This window comes from Balaenoptera borealis (genome assembly GCF_965194805.1).
Source record: "Balaenoptera borealis genome assembly, chromosome: 8".
Taxonomy (NCBI): Eukaryota; Metazoa; Chordata; class Mammalia; order Artiodactyla; family Balaenopteridae; genus Balaenoptera; species Balaenoptera borealis.
The window spans coordinates 51,412,602-51,426,047 of NC_138865.1; positions in this window are offsets into that span (position 1 = coordinate 51,412,602).

The window sequence follows — 13,446 nt, forward strand, 5'->3', positions numbered from 1 at the left end:
GTTGTATAGTCTGAAGTCAGGGAGCCTGATTCCTCCAGCTCCATTTTTCTTTCTCAAGATTGCTTTGGCTATTGAGGGTCTTTTGTGTTTCCATACAAATTGTGAATTTTTTTGTTCTAGTTCTGTGAAAAATGTTGTTGGTAGTTTGATAGGGATTGCACTGAATCTACAGATTGCTTTGGGTAGTATAGTCATTTTCACAATGTTGATTCTTCCAATCCAAAAACATGGTATATCTCTCCATCTTTATGTATCATCTTTAATTTCTTTCATCAGTGTCTTATAGTCTTCTGCATACAGGTTTTTGTCTCCTTAGGTAGGTTTATTCTTTTTGTTGCAATGGTATATGGGAGTGTTTCCTTAATTTCTCTTTCAGATTTTTCATCTTTAGTGTATAGGAATGAAAGAAATATCTGTACATTAATTTTGTATCCTGTAACCTTACCAGATTCATTGATTAACTCTAGTAGTTTTCTGGTGGCACCTTTAGGATTCTCTATGTATAGTATCATGTCATCTGCAAACAGTGACAGTTTTACTTCTTCTTTTACGATTTGGATTCCTTTTATTTCTTTTCTTCTCTGATTGCTGTGGCCAAAATTTCCAAAACTACGTTGAATAATAGTGGTAAGAGTGGGCAACCTTGTCTTGTTCTTGATCTTAGTGGAAATGGTTTCAGTTTTTCACCATCGAGAACAATGTTGGCTGTGGGTTTGTCATATATGGCCTTTACTATGTTGAGGTAAGTTCCCTCTATGCCTACTTTCTGGAGGGTTTTTATCATAAATGGGTGTTGAATTTTGTCAAAAGCTTTTTCTGCATCTAATGAGATGATCATATCAAACCATTCATGATTTCATGGTTCAAATCATGAATGAAAGAAACAACAACATCAACAACAACGAAATTTTTTACGAAATTTGGAATAGAAGTTAACTTTTCCAACCTGATACAGGGCTTCTACATTAAGTATGAGCTAACCTCATACTTAATGGATAAAGACTGAATGTTTTCCCTTAAATTCAGATACAGGGTACAGATATCTATTCTCAAATCTTCTATTGGATATAGTGCTGGAGTTTTTAGCTTGAGCAAGTAGGCAAAAAAAAAGATAAAAGATGTCAAGATTGGAAAGGAAAAAGTAAAACTGATTTTATTCCCAGATATCATTATCCGGTATATAGAAAATACTAAGGAATCCACATACAAAAAAATATTAGTTAATAAAAAAATACATCAAGGATGCAGGATACAAGACAATATTTTAAAAATCAATTGTATTTATATGCACAGGCAATGAATAATCTGCAAATTAAATTTAGAGAATAATTTCATTCATGAGAGCATTAAAACAATAAAATACTTAGGAATAATTTTTAAAAAGAAATGCAAGAACTACATACATAAAAATTTTAAAACTCTTCTAAAGGAAATTAAAGAAGATCTAAGACATTCTATCTCTTCATGAATTGAAAAATCAATGTTGCTAAGATGGCAATCTTCCCACTTGATCTATAAATCGATGAAGGTTCTATCAAAATTCTAGAACAAGTTTTTGTTTTTTAACTTGTCTTTTTATTTTGTTTGTTTATTTCCAGGTACTAACTCTGCTTCCTTAGGATGAGCATTTCAAGTGCTTCCCAGTAACATAGCTTTATATCCTAAGACAGGGTAGATAAACTTTTTCTTTAAAGAGCTAGATAGTAAGTATTTTAGGCGTTACAGGCCATATAGTCTCTATTACAATTACTCAACTCTGCTGACATAGCATAAAAGCAGCCATATACAATATGTAAATTAATGACTGTCCGTGAATTACAATAAAATTTATTTATGGACACTATAACTTGAATTTCATACAATATTTATAAGTCACTGAATAGTACTCTTTTTTTAATTGAAGTATACTTTATTTACAATATTGTATTAGTTTCAGGTGTAAAGCATACTGATTCAGTAATTTTACAGATTATACTCCATTAACAGTTGTTACAAGGTAATGGCTATAATTCCCTATGCCATACAATATATCCTTGTTGCTTATCTATTCTGTACATAGTAGTTTGTATCTCTTAATCCCATACCCCTAACATACCCTTCCCCCTCTCCCCACTGGTAACCACTGGTTTGTTTTCTATATTGTGTGGCTATTTCTGTTTTGCTATATACATTCATTTGCATTATATTTTAGATGTCACATATGAATGATACTATACATTGTCTTTCTCTGACTGACTTATTTTACTAAGGATATTATTCTCTAAGGCCATCCACATTTTTGCAAGTGGCAGAATTTCATTCTTTTTTATGGCTAAGTAATATTCCATTGTATATATACAGCACATCTTCATTCTCCATTTGTCTGTTGATGGACACCTGGGTTGCTTCCACATCGTGGCTATTGTAAACAGTGTGGCTAAGAATATTGGAGTGCAATGTACCTTTTTGAATTAGTGTTTTGTTTCTTCCAGATATATACCTAGGAATGGAATTGCTGGATCATATGGTAGTTCTATTTTTAGTTTTTTGAGGAAACTCCATACTGTTTTCCACAGTGGCTGCACCAATTTACATTCTCACCAACAGTGTACAAGGATTCCCTTTTCTCCACATCCTTGCCAACATTTGCTATTTGTAGAATTATTTATGATAGCCATTCTGATAGGTATGAGGTGATATCTCTTTGTTTTTACTTGTTTTCTCCAACAGTTAGCAATGTTGAGCATCTTTTCAAGTGCCTGCTCACCATCTGTATGTCTTTTTTGGAGAAATGTCTATTCAGGTCTTCTGTCCATTTTTCAATTTGGTTGTTTGTTTTTTTGATACTGAATTGTATGAGCTGTTTATATGTTTTGGATATTAATCTCTTGTTAGTTATATCATTTGCAAATATTTTCTCCCATGCTGTAGGTTGTCTTTTCATTTTGTCAATGTTTTCCTTTGTTGTGCAAAAGATTTTAAGTTCGATTAGATCTCATTTTTAAAATTTTGCTTTTATTTCTTTGCCTTAGGAGACAGATCCAAAAAATAGCTATGCTTTATGTCAAAGAGTGTTCTGTGTATGTTCTCTTCTAGGAGTTTTACAGTTTCAGGTCTTACATTTAGGTCTTTAATCCATTTTGAGTTTATTTTTGTACATGGTATTAGAGAATGTTCTAATCTCATTGCTTGAGCTGTAGCTGTCCAGTTTTCCCAGCATCACCTATTGAAGAGACTGTCTTTTCTCCATTGTAAATACTTGCATTCTTTGTCATAAATTAACTGAAGATAGGTGTTTGAGTTTACTGCTGGGCTCTCTATTCTGTTCCATGCTCTATATGTCTGTTTCTGTGCCAATACCATGCTGTTTTGATTACTGTAGCTTTGCAGTATAGCCTGAAGTCTCAGAGATTGATACCACCAAGCTCTATTCTTTTTTATCAAGATTGCTTTGGTAAGCTGGGGTATTTTATGGTTCCATGTGAATTTTAGGATTATTTATTTTAGTTCTGTGAAGGATGTCATGGGTAATTTGATAGGAATTGCATTAAATCTGTCAATTGCTTTGCATAGTATGGCCATTTTAACACTATTCATTCTTCCAATACATGAGTATGGGATAGCTTTCCATTTCTTTGCATCACCTTCAATTTCCTTCATCATTTTTTTCTAGTTTTCAGAGTATAGATCTTTCACCTCCTTGGTTAAGTTCATTTCTAGGTATTTTATTCTTTGTGATGTAATTTTTAAACAGGATTTTTTACACTCTCTTTCTAATAGTTCATTATTAGTGTATAGCAAAGCAACAGATTTCTGTATTTTAACCTTGTGTCTTGCAACTGTACTGAATTCATTTATCAGTTCTAATAGTTTTGGGGTGGAGACTTTAAGGTTCTCTATATAATAAACCATCATGTCATCTACAAATAGAAACAGTTTTACCTCTTCCCTTCCAATCTGGATACAGTTTTTTTTTTCTTTTTCTTTTCTGATTTCTGTGGCTAAGACTTTCAATATTAGTTTAAACAGAAGGGATGAGAGTAGACATCATTGTCCTGTTCCTGAATTTAGTGGGAAAGCGTTCAACCTTTCACCATTGAGTATGATGTTGGCTGTGGGTTTGTCGTAAATGGCCTTTATTGTGCTGAGATATGTTCTCTCTATACCCACTTTGATAAGAGTTTTTATGGTGAACGGATGTTGAATTTTGTCAAATGCTTTTTCTGTGTCTATTGAGATGATCATGTGACTTTAATCCTTCCTTTTGTTATTGTGGTATATCACATTGATTGATTTGTGAATGTTGAACCATCCTTTTGTCCCTGGAATAAATCCAACTTGGTCATGGTGTATGATCCATTTTATACATTGGATTTGGTTTGCTAATATATTGTTCAGAATTTTTGCATCTATAATCATCAACAATATTGGCCTGTGATTTTCAGTTTTATAGTGTCTTTGTCTGGTTTTAGTATCAGGGTAATGGTGGCCTCACAGAACGCATTTGAGAATGTTCCATTCTCTTCAGTTTTTTGAAATAGCTTGAGAGGTATTAGCTCTTCTTAATATGTTTGGTAGAATTCCCTTGTGAATCATCTGATGCTGGACTTTTTCTGCTGGAAGTATTTTTATTACAAATTCCGTTTCACTACTAATGATAAATCTTTTCGAATTGTTTGTTTCTTTTTGATTCTGTCCTGGAAGGTTGTATGTTTCTAGAAATCTGTCTGTTTCTTCCAATTTGTTGGCATATAACTGTTTGTAGTATTCTCTTATAATTTTTTGTATCTCTGGTATCGGTTGTTATTTCTCCTCTTTCATTTCTTATTTTGCTTATTTGGGTCCTCTCTCTTTTCTTCTTGGTGAGCTGGCTAAAGTTTTATCAAGTTTGTCTATATTTTTTAAAAACTGTCTTGGTTTCATAGAACTTCTCTATTAAAAAAATTTTTTTAAATTTATTTCCTCTCTGATCTTTATTATTTCCTTCCTTCTGCTGACTTTGGTTTTTGTTTGTTCTTCTTTTTCTAATTCCTTTAGGTGGTAGGTTAGGTTGTTTATTTGAGATTTTTCTTGTTTCTCAAGGAAGACCTGCATTGTTATAAACTTCCCTCTTAGAACTGCTTTTGCTGCATCCCATAGACTTTAGGAGTGTTATTCCATTTTCATTTCTCTTGAGGTATTTTCTAACTTCTTTGATTTCTTCATTGACCCCTTGGTTTTTTAGTAGCTTGTTGTTTAGTCTCCAAGTGTTTGTTCTTTTTCTATTTTCTTTCTATAATTGATTTCTAGTTTCACACCACTGTGGACAGATAAAGTGCTTGATATTTCCATCCTCTTAAATGTACTAAGACTTGTTTTGCAGCCTAGCATGTGATCTATCCTAGAGAACGTTCCATGTACACTTGAAAAGAATGTGTACTCTGTTGTTTTTGGATTCAATGTCCTGTAGATATCTATTAAGTTCTATTGGTCTACTGTGTCATTTAAGAGCACTGTTGCCTTATTGCTTTTCTGTCTGGATGACCTATCCATTGATGTCAGGGGGTGTAATATTGCCCTATTATTACATTGTCAATTTCTCCTTTTATGTCAGCATTTGCTTTCTGTTTTTAGGTGTTCCTTATTGGGTGCATATATATTAACAAGTGTAATATCCTCTTCCTGTATTGACCTCTTTTAATTATATAATGCCCTTGCTTGTCTATTGTTTTAGTCTTTGCTTTAAAGTTTTTTTAGTCTGATATGAATATTGCTACCCCCACTTTCTTATCTTTTCCATCGGCATGAAGTACATTTTTCCATCCCCTCACTTTCAGTCTGTGTGTAAGAAGCTCTAAAGTGAATCTCTTATAGGCAGCATATACATGGGTCTTGTTTTTTTATCCAATCAGCCACCCCATTTTTTTTATTGGAGCATTTAGTCCATTGACATTTAAAGTAGTTATTGATTTGTATGTATTTACTGCCATTTTATTACTTGTTTTCCGTTTCTTTTTGTAGTTCTTCTGTTCATTTATTCCTTTTGTTTCTTCCCTATGGTTTGATGATTTTCTTTAGTAGTGTGATTTAGTTCCTTTCTAGGTTTTTGTGTATCCATTGTAGGTTTTTAATTTGTGGCTACCATGGGGTTCCTATATGTTGACCTATAACTATACTTACTTGTTTTAAGCTGGTAGTCATTTAAGTTCACATTCTAAACGATCTACAGTTTTTACTTCCCTCCCCCACATTTCCTGTTTTTGACATCATATTTTACATGTTCATCCCTTAACCCTTAACTTTTTACTGTAGTTATAATTGTTTTTGCAATTTGTTTTGTCTTTTAAACTCAGTACTGGCTTATTTAAGTGTTTGATCCTTGGTTCTTACTATATATTTATCTTTCCTAGTGGGACTTTCCCTTTTCTGTAGATTCTTACTTCTTTTCCACTTAGAGAAGACCCCTCAGCATTTCCTTTAGGGGAGGTTTAATATTGATGAACACTTTTAATTTTTGCTTGTTTGAGAATTTCTTTCTCTCTCCTTCTATTCTAAATGATAGTCTTGCTGGTTAGAGTATCCTAGGTTGCAGGTTTTTCCCTTTCAGCACTTTGAATATATTCTTCTTTTGATTTTTCAACCATTTAAATATATTTTTAAAATATTTAATATATATACATATCTAACACAAACAGTTGGTGGGCCAGATTTGGTTCATTTGACTACCCTATCCTAAAACACAATCGTGATTCCATGATAATCCTTTTCTAAAAGCATAAGAACATACTGTTTTACAAAAGTGTTCACCTATACTTTTTGCTAATGTGTGCAAAATACAATAGGAAGTTATAGGATCTTGACACTTTTAAACAAGGAAAGTAAGTTTTCACCGCAGCCTGTATCAGTGGTACAGAGTAAGCAAGTTAACTCTATAATTCCACATACATCTTGGAACTGGATTCACTGACTGTAATTTAGACTTGGCAATCCCTGCACAATAGACATATGTGCATTGATATAAAGAAACCAAGGGACTGGATGGTGCTTAGAGATGATTTTTCTGAAACACCTAGATAGTTCTTTTGCAGCTCCCCCAGTGTTTTTTAAATTTTCTAGCTTTATGACCACATCTAAAATTTTGCAATGTTTTAATACCCGACTTAGTTAAATGTCTGGCTCACAATTTTTTCTTTTTTAGTTTTCACTAAGTATCTATTCAGAAAGTCCTCCCCACTGTTATCTTACCCTCAAAAACACCCATTTGATCTTGTAATGCCTATACATATTTGCTTCTAGCTTTTACATTATTTTCATTTTAAAAATTTTATTTGGTGAGAACATTCAAAATGAAACCTACACTCTTAATATATTTTAAGTGTATAATACAGTATTGCTATCTATATACAAAGTGTTTTACAGAGGTTTTACAGAGTTATTCTCCTTACATAACTGAAATTTTAAATCCACTGATTAGCAACTTCCTGCTTTCCCCTTCCCTTAGTCCCTCACAACCATAATTATATTACCTACTTCCGTGAGTTTTACTATTGTAGACACCTCATGTAAGTTGAATCATGCAGTATTTGTCCTTCTGTGACTGGCTTATTTCACTTAGTTCAATGTCCTCCAGATTTTATCCTGAATGAAGACCACAGTCAGCATATAATACTGACAAAAGTCCAGAGATTTCTGGACTGAGGAACCAGAAGATAGAGTTAAGGGTAACTAGACCCTTGGAAATTTGAGAGCCCCAGAAATAAAGAGCACTAGTGAATGTTGCAAATTACCTATACAACCTGTGCCCCAAATTCTGGCTGGCCCCTGAACTATGTATGCATGGAGTAGATTCAAACAACTCAGTTAAGGATAAAAAAACTGAACTGTGATTTAAGTTGCCACCCACTGTAGGAGAGAGGAAAAAAAATTAACACTCTTCTGAGGAATATAACACAATCCAGATTCTTCTTAACAAAATATTCACAATGTCTAGAATATAATCCAAAATTAATGAAAACACAAAGAATCAGGAAAATGTAACCCATTCCCCAAAATAAAATAACCTTGACTGACACTGAGATAACTCAGTTGTTGGAATTATCAGGTAAATATTTTTAAGCAGGTAAATATTTTTCACCTTATACTCAGTGAAAATAAAGGAAAAATATATCCATGTTAATGAAAAGATAGAAAAATTAATCACAAAATAAAAATCATAAAATAGAATCAAATAGAAGTTTTAAAAGCAAAATATTAATTTAATTTAGAACTTAAATTTAAAATTCAATTGATGGGCTCTATAGAATAACGAAAATTATAGAAGCAATATAGAACTTGAAGATAAATGTATAGAAAATAAAATCTGAAGAACAAATAGAAAATCGATTGGGAAAAAAGTGTCAGAACCTGAGAGTCATATGAAATAATAACAAAAGCTACAATATGCATGTAGTTGTAGTTCCTGAAAAAGAGGAAAGTGAAATGGAAGAGAAGATACTTGAATGAATAATAATTGAAAATGTCAATAATTTGGTGAATGATATACTTACAGTTCACAATGTTTACATTTTCCTTAGCACAGAATACTAACTACATTCTGAAATGTTGCTTTTTAGCATCTGTGAAAACAACAATTCCTTCTCCTTTCTTACCAAGATAAGAAATGTGTCTTTGATGAATTAATTTGTCATGGAGAAATCATATAATTAAGCTTTAAATACCTGAGGTATTTGATTGTCAAAATTTTCTTTGACTAAATTGAAAGGAAGTCAACATATCTATGAATGCCTTAAAATGATATTTAGTAAGAATAAAGAAGGTTATGGTTATGACCAAATGTCTACAAATTGAAAATGCTTGTCTTCCAGAAAAGTAAAGTAAGACTTGACTGCTTTTCAAGCAGATATTGTAGATTATAGCACAGAAACACTGTAATGCAGAAATTGGTCGGTTACAAATATTTATTATGTAGGGGAAAGATAGTATAAACTAATATTTTTAAATATATAGTTTATTCTTGACCTCGTGTTGGGCTTTTTTTTCTTTAATTCTCTGTATTTTAATCCATATTTTCCAGGAGATAAAAATGAGATTTAGTGAGCATAAAATAGCACAAGTAGTGACAGAGTTAGTCAATCTGATTTTAAAGTTTCTCATTTATCACACCTAATAATATAAAGAAGAAGAATGAACACACACCTATTTTATATAATGAAAACAACAAGAACAACAAAAAAACAATTTAGCAAATAATATCATAGATAACAGAAAATTGTATGCCTAGAGCACCATTTCAAAACCTGATTAAAGCAAGAAGCACCTATGGCCTCCTAACAAATCTGTATTTCTGCATATTTTCTTTTTTTAGTACTGCTGCCCAAGAGACACTACAGTGGTCTCTACAATACATAAAAATATATTAGGTGATATGCCTGAAAGTTAATCCACTACTATAAAGCATAGTTATACGCTTTCAAGGATTTAAAATTACTGATCAAGCAGGAATAAATGTATTTAAGGTACTTAATTATCTCATATGAAACATTTTCTCAAGCACTTAAATCACAAAGTAATCAAGACAGTATGGTACTGGCACAAAAACAGAAATATAGATCAATGGAACAGGATAGAAAGCCCAGAGATAAACCCATGCACCTATGGTCACCTAATCTATGCCAAAGGAGGCAGGAATATACAATAGAGAAAAGACAGTCTCTTCAATAAGTGGTGCTGGGAAAACTGGACAGCTACATGTAAAAGAATGAAATTAGAACACTCCCTAATACCATACACAAAAATAAACTCAAAATGGATTAAAGACCTAAGTGTAAGACTGGACACTATAAAATTCTCAGAGGAAAACATAGGAAAAACACATTTTGACATAAACCACAGCAACATCTTTTTTGACCCACCTCCTAGAGTAATGGAAATAAAATCAAAAATAAACAAATGGGACCTAATGAAACTTAAAAGCTTTTGCACAGCAAAGGAGACCATAAACAAGACAAAAAGACAACCCTCATAATGGGAGAAAATATTTGCAAATGAGGCAACTGACAAAGGATTAATCTCCAAAATATACAAGCAGCTCATACAGCTCAATATCAAAAAAACAAACAACCCAATCCAAAAATGGGCAGAAGACCTAAATAGACATTTCTCCAAAGAAGACATACAGATGGCCAACAAATACATGAAAAGATGCTCAACATCACTAATAATTAGAGAAATGCAAATCAAAACTACAATGAGGTGTCACGAATGGCCATCATCAAAAAATCTACAAACAGTAAACACTAGAGAGGGTGTGGAGAAAAGGGAACCCTCATACACTGCTGGTGGGAATGTAAATTGATACAGCCACTATGGAAAACAGTATGGAGGTTCCTTAAAAAACCAAAGATAGAACTACCATATAACCCAGCAATCCCACTACTGGGCATATACCCAGAGAAAACCATAATTCAAAAAAACACATGCTCTCCAATGTTCACAGCAGCACTATTTACAATAGCCAGGACATGGAAGCAAACTAAGTGTCCATCGACAGATAAATTGATAAAGAAGATGTGGTACATATATACAATGGAATATTACTCAGCCATAAAAAGGAATGAAATTAGGTCATTTGTAGAGACGTGGATGGACCTAGAGAGTGTCATACAAAGTGAAGTAAGTCAGAAAGAGAAAAGCAAATATCGTATAATAAAGCATATATGTGGAATCTAGAAAAATGGTATAGGTTATCTTAGTTGCAAAGCAGAAACAGAGACACAGACATAGAGAACAAATGTATGGATACCAAGGGGGAAAAGGTCGGGTGGGAGGAATTGGTAGACTGGGATTGACACATATACATTATTAATACTATGTATAAAATGGACAACTGATGGGAACATGCTGTATAGCACAGGAAACTCGCCTAGTGCACTGTGGTAACCTAAATGGGAGGGAAGTCCAAAAGGGAGGGGATATCTGTATGTGTATGGCTGATTCATTTTGTTGTGAAGTGGAGGCTAACATAACATTGTAAAGCAATCATACTCCAATAAAAATTAATTCAAAAAAAACTATTCATTCCCTGGTATTAATAAAACCATTTAAAGTTATTTCTTTTTCCTCTAAAATATTTCCTAGAAGTTTGGAAACTTACTCTTACAGAGACTCTGAAATATTTCACTGTTTAAGAGGGAGCATTTCCAGTGCCATTACCGGGAAAACATGGTAATATTTGGGCAGAATGTGCTCCGTGATAGTAAGTTTATACATGACTAGAACACAAAAACAATATTTAATTTTCATCTCTAAGTTTAGTGAAGTGGAAACCATGCAATTTTTTCTGTCAAATGCTTACTAGCTTTCCTAACTCTGGAGTAGTTCTTCCATAAAATGGGCTATATAACTATAAGGGGAGGTATAAGGAGGTAGGAGAAAAACTAGACAATTGAGCCATGAAATTCTCTTTAAGAAGCTGAACTTTTATAAAAGATTTCTTTTGAATTCTAAAAAATTTTGTGCAGATGAATATTAATGTGCATGAATATCTAGTAATTTTAAAAATATATCACTATTCAAAACTTTGTACAGGAAGCTACCTTTTAAAGCAAGAAATTTTATTCTCAAATTTTAAAAGTATCAGTGTATTATTAATCAGAATCAATACATTACTTTTAAAACCTTAGTCCCCAAAATATATTTAAGTTTTTCTCCTTCTTGAGGAAGCCACTTTGAATATATATATATTTTTAAAGAATATATAACGTGTGACACCAAGATTGACTGGTCATGGGATACAGAAATAAGTATTGCAAGTAAGTCTTCATGTTAATGATCATAAAGTGATGAAGGCATACCTACATTAATTATATGCCAACAACTTTCCTATTTTTTACTTTATCAATATCAGTTAAGATTGATATTATGCAATATAAGGATACACATAACACTCAAGAATGAAATGGGATTCTAGGAAGTTGATGGCAATCATGTCATAGTTCTTGAATATCCTTGAATCCAAAGATAAAAATAGACCAAATAACTCAACAGAAAACCAGAATCCCATGGACAGCCTTTATAATGAAATTAGGCAATGAGATATCACTATAAACCCCAAGATAATGTGAATAGGAAAAAAAACCCAAAAATAGCCAGAAGCCCTACCTAGTATCAATGTCTCTGGGGGGAAGCAAAGAAAGCAATAGAGAATCTAATAGATCTGAGAACAGTAGAAGCCCAAATAGCCTATGTACTAAAAATCATAACAGATCAATTCATATGCAGAAACTAAAATTAAGAAGAGGTTTACCTACTGCAAAAGTGAGGAAGTGGAGGGGTTTATGAGAAGCTATGAAGGGTTTGGAGCAGCCTCACAAATTGAACATCCAGGGTTCACTGCACAATAGCAAAATTCTTTAATAAAATGATATAAAACATGAAAGAACAGAAACCAGGATTATAAAAATTCTAAAATAAGATGACAGACCACAGGATATAATTAGAAATAAAAAATCATTTCAGATATGTAAACCAAACTACAGGGAATGCAAGAACAAATAAATACAACAGATTAAAGTTATAAGATAAGTAAACAGTGAAAAAGATGAAATCTTAAAAATAAAAAAATTGAGAAAAAATTTTAAAAAAGGATTTGAGATACATGACAATTGCTAAAGATAGTAAAAAAAGAAAAAAGAAAGAGAGCGAAAGATAGAAAAAGAGAGAGAGAAGTAAAGAAAAAAGAAAGTCCAAAATGGGTAACAGCAGTCTCTGAGGACAAATACCAAAACAAGGGAACAGAATAAATACCAGCTCAACTAAAATTAAAGTAACTTTTCTGAGCAATTAGAAAAAAAATGAAGTGTCATCAGTGAAAATGACTGGGTAGAGAACTCCAAAATCCCATCGTTCCACAAAAGAAGTGAATAATTGGTGAGGATTGTCAGAAGTATCTTTACTGGAACTTAGAAACTAATCAAAGATTTCCAGCAACCAGGCAAATGTTTAATGAAGAAAAGCAAGAAACAGTTGAATCTCAATAAAAATGATTAGTAGAGTTTTAATTTGCATCAGCCCCATCATCCACTCTCCAGCTGTGCAGCAGCCTTGAAGATAATAGCCTCTATTCTCAGTGGAGATTATAGCTTCCTAGGGAAACAGGGAGGGAGCTAGATGAACCTTACTCTCAAAGAATTTTGGCTCTTCATTTTGAACTGTCTTGTGGTTATCTGAAGGGTCAGCTCAAAGGACTTGGCTTTATTTCACTTAACTCTGAACTTTCCTAAGACTGAGATGGCTACTTGGAAATGTGTTTGTCAAAACCATTTAAAGGCAAATGCATTAGCCATTGCCACTTGGGTCAACAGATACAGCTGGGGTAAACAACAGACAAATCTAAAAGTGTAGGAGGAAAAGCTATGGAATGAGATATTTCTGGGAATAAGGGCTATGAAAAGCTCCCACATACTACTGAGAATCTAGAAGACAACAGAA